Raw genomic sequence first — 4,771 nt, 5'->3', positions numbered from 1 at the left:
GTACCTGGAGAAAACCCACGCAGGCCCGGGGAGAACATGCAAACTCCACACAGGGAGGACGAAGCTGGAATTGAACACGGTACCTCTGCACTGTGAAGTCGACGTGCTAACCACTGGACTACCCGGGCAGCCCACAAACATGTTTCTCAAAAATGGCGAAGCAATTAACATGAAGCAAGTTTTTTTTTGGTGTTACTCCACCTCCCGCAATGACACGGTTTCCAGCAGCCCATACTGTATTTATCGTACTTTGAAATTTCTTTTGTAACAAGAGGCAATATTTTCCTGTTGAGACGTTTCGTAACTTGAAAATTTCATTTGAAGCGATACCGTGAATAGTTTTGGCCACAAGAGACCATGGTTCGCAAAAAAACAGAAGTCGCCTCATCACAACAAGTACTGTACTAAACTCTTGCGATGACAATTCAAAGAACTCTTTCCAGTCTCTGTCGCGTATGCACCCGTCATTGTTCGTCTTTGTCTCTCCTTCTCTTTCTTAAAGTGCCGTGCTAGATTCTTAAGGACGTACTGCTGTTGTGGTTTATGGCCCTGTTTTCAACCCGTCAAAATGACAGACGGCCTTAAATTTTCCCCGTCCACTCTGAAAAAAATATCCGTCAATGATGGAAAATTGTCGGTTAATGTAACCTCTTCAGAAACAGAAATATAAAAGATGTAAATGTTTATACAGTCTTGTTTAACTTAGATTTCGTTACAAAAGACAGGCTTTGTTATCAGAAATCACCCCTCCTCCTCACAAATAAAATATGAAATCTCGGGTTTGCTTCAGGGTCGGGCCTGCAAATCAAGTTAAGTGATCGGGCTCGGGCCGGGTCGGGTCGGGCTCGATTTTTTTAGGACCGATCTTAGCTCTAATTTGAAGAGACGTTCATAAGTCGTACCACACCAGTATCTGTCAGAGTATTAATTGATGAAAAATGCTTTTTTTTTTTGAAAAAGTCTGCATGTTGCATGTGGGTGTACCGCAGACTCAAAAAGCTGTTTGGAAAATATTCTTTGCTTGAGTCTATTTTTAGCATTTGAGTGCCCACCTGTGCCAAGAGAAAAGATGTTGTGGCAGGTACAAAGAGGGAGGTAAATTATAAGATGGGTCTAATTCCTGGCACCCGAAGGAGACATGCCGTCGTCCATTGGCACTCGAAGTCAGCAATTAGTGTAAAAGCTCAGTGGATCACCTTGCAAGTGCGACATTTGGAGGGTTTTGGAGATCAATTGAAGTCTACTGCAGATAGTGAGTCAGCCATCTCCCACCCCCCACCCGGCCCCACATCCCTTTTCCTCCTCTGCATGCTGATCCAACAGTCGTGACACTGCAAATATATCGGCAACAATGCCTGCGCTTAGATTGTCACAGCAGTGCAGTAAACATGCATTAACCCTTTCTTGTGGAATGACATCTATGCAGTTGTTGTTTATCTTGATCTCGTCTGAGTGCCCCGTGGATGGTCCTGAATAGAGTTAGCTCTTTTCAGCTCTTTTAAAAATACTCTCGTGTGATATTTTGAGACCGCGTTCAGATTTTGTGTGTGTGTGTGTGTGTGTGTGTGTGTGTGTGTGTGTGTGTGTGTGTATTATTTATAAGTTGATAGAAAATGAAAAAAGGTGTTTGTTGTATTATTTAATTCATATTATTTAATTGTATTTAATATTGTAATTATTTGAATATTTTTATTAAGATTTCAAAATAATATTATTTCATTAGATTTTTACCATAAAAATTAGTCTTTCAAGAATTAAGTATTTTTAGCAGGATCAGGAGGAAGGAGTCATCATTCAAAAATTTTTAAAAAATTGTGTTAGAAATCCAGATGATGTCATTTTTCCAAGTCAGTTGGTCTGAAACACTTGTCATGTTCAATTGAATTCTGATTAATATTCAATATGTAAATAACATTTACTCTGATTGGGTTGGGCTTGTCCTCAATTTGACAAAAGAAACAGCTTTCTTCCGATAGGAGGTTGATTGGAGGTATGTGGCTGGGATGTCTCTTGATTGTGTTGGCTCAGTGTGAAACTCAGCCAGCCAAGGTGAACTCTGAGGCGGCCGCCACAATGTGACACCTCGGTTCCCCAGGAGGTGAGCGGAGATGGGGGATTTCTTCCAACTGTTTGTTTTTCTAAGTCCACTTCCACGGTGACACGCAGCTAACTTGCGGCCACCTGGCGAACATGCTGAGGTGGACCGACCAGCGCCGAGACAACATCACCGGATGGGAATAATTGTTCTGCATCATCAGAAAATGAGTTTATCAAGACATGAGTCACCAATGAAAATGATGATACAATGGTACCTCTACTTATGAACGTCTCTTCATACGAAATTTTTAAGCTACGAAACGCCTCAACAGGAAAATATTGCCTCTTGTTACGAAATAAATTTCCAGATACGAAAGGTAAAAATACAGTATGGCTTGCTATCCGTAGCTCAGAGTTTCCTGAACGCAACATACTAATTGGTGCTCTGCTATTGGCTATTACCGAGCATCATCCTGGCATCCCATTGGCTAAGAGGGATCTCTACCGAATGTGTCTATCTGTGTCGAAAGAGATATATGTGTCTAATCAACGTTGTCGTCATTCGCTCCTCGGGCCATGAGGCGTTATGAAGGTTTTGCGTCAATATGAGTCACCCCGAAAAAGTGTTCACCAGTCCGGCGATCGCTCACTATGCTGATGATTTTCGATGGATTGTTAAAAGCCAACCAAAGCAAACGTCCTTGGATCAGTTCTTTACATTCATTCATTTTCCAAACCGCTTTATCCTCACTAGGGTCGCGGGGGGTGCTGGAACCTATCACAGCTTTCTTCGGGCAGTAGGCGGGGGACACTCTGAACCGGTTGCCAGCCAATCGCAGGGCACACAGAGACGAACAACCATCCACGCCCACACTCATACCCAGGGAATCTTTAGAGTGCTCAATCAGCCTGCCATGCATGTTTTTGGAATGTGGGAGGAAACCAGAGTACCCGGAGAAAACCCATTCGGGCCCGGGGAGAACATGCAAACTCCACACAGGAAGACCGGAGCTGGAATTGAACCCAGTACCTCTGTACTGTGAAGTCGACGTGCAAAGCACTGGACTACCGGGCCGGCCAGAACATGGGCATTCATTTATTGTGCAATAATCTAATTGTAACATGTATTTGTTACATATCTTGATGCTTTTTTTATGAAAACATTTATGTCAGAATTTTTGCAGGGGTTTGTCAAGGATTAGGGCATTTCCATGGCAAACGAGTCCCTACTTCCAAAATGTTCTCGTTAAGTAATTTCTTCCCTGAACCAATTAATTTCATAAGTAGAGGTACCACTGTACTTGAGAAACTGTGAGCTGGAGACAAATGGAGAAATCAATTCAACGCCCTAAAAACGGTTGTCTTTGGCACTCTATCCCCTGGAGTCAGCACCTTCTTTTCAGATGCTGGCCGGCAACGGTGGGCCAGACTTTTAGTTCAGCGGTCCCTGCTTCCAGACCAAACCAGAGATATGGTGGCCACGTGAGTTTGATCTCCAAGATGGGTGGACGCCATGATAAAAAAAAACGCCCACCCGTCAACAAAAAATGTTTTCGGGGGCATCCAAACCGGCCATTTACCGTACATGCATATGCCAGCCAAGAAGCACTATATATTGGCGGACTCACCAGTGTGTGTGTGGTTTTGTCGCTTAAATTCCGGAAATGTATATTTTGCACGTGTGAAAACTTACGTTGACGAAGCCATCCTCCACAAAATGTTCCCAAATACAGCATAATTTTGGTTCTGAAATGCCGAGGAGTTTCTTCAAAATAAATTGAAAGGTTATTTAGAAACTTCTCGAAGGTTGGCGACCGATGCAAAGTTTGCACACGATGCAGGTGTGCCTTCACTGCTCATCCATTCTTCATGAGTTGAGTGGGTGTTATCACAAAGCGGGCAGCAGCTTGAATAATAGTAATTTTCCTTTTGCATTAAAAAAAGTCATTATTTTAGACATGAACTGGCCCATGTTTATTTATATAACACTTCGCACACTGGGCAAGACTCCACTCTGTCTTCCATCTCTGCTCACTATGCATGCCACCATCTGTGCTCTCCATCCCTGCGGTATTAATTTTTTTGTTCCCAAAATTGACATCTTTTCACTTTTTTTCAGGAAGGCTGAACATAACAACTAGGCAACAGCGAATACGGCAGGAGAAAATAACTAAGGGGTGGCTCTTCAGACTCGCCTTTATGCTGCAAGGGGTGAGTGTGGCTGATGAGGTGAACACTGGCAGGTGTGTGATTGGGGAGATGTCCAGCCCACACTGAATTCAAGGAAAGGTAAAAACAGGAGGAAGGGGCTACACAGTGGAACACTGAGGACAGATAATGTAGTCTAACTCAGCGATCCACAACTCCCGGGCCGCGGGTGGATCATTTGGTGCTGGGGTGCACAGAAAGAATAAACAACTTACATTACTTCCATTTTATTCATTTCGGAATCTGAAAGATGTTTTATTTTGAAAAATTATCAGATTCTCTGTTACATCAATCCATCCATCCATCCATTTTCTACCGCTTATCCGGGGTCGGGTCGCGGGGGCAACAGCTTCAGCAGGGAGGCCCCGACTTCCCTCTTCCCAGCCACTTGTTCCATCTCTTCCTGGGGAATCCCGAAGCGTTCCCAGGCTAACTGGGAGACAAAGTCTCCCCATCTGTCTACATCCATCTTCAGCAGGAGTGGCCAGCCAGAGACGAAGAGCCATTTTTTTTTTACTGTGTCACT

Source organism: Hippocampus comes, unplaced genomic scaffold, assembly GCF_001891065.2.
Source record: "Hippocampus comes isolate QL1 unplaced genomic scaffold, H_comes_QL1_v1.1 scaffold412, whole genome shotgun sequence".
Lineage (NCBI taxonomy): Eukaryota > Metazoa > Chordata > Actinopteri > Syngnathiformes > Syngnathidae > Hippocampus > Hippocampus comes.
This window is presented reverse-complemented; position numbering follows the sequence as displayed.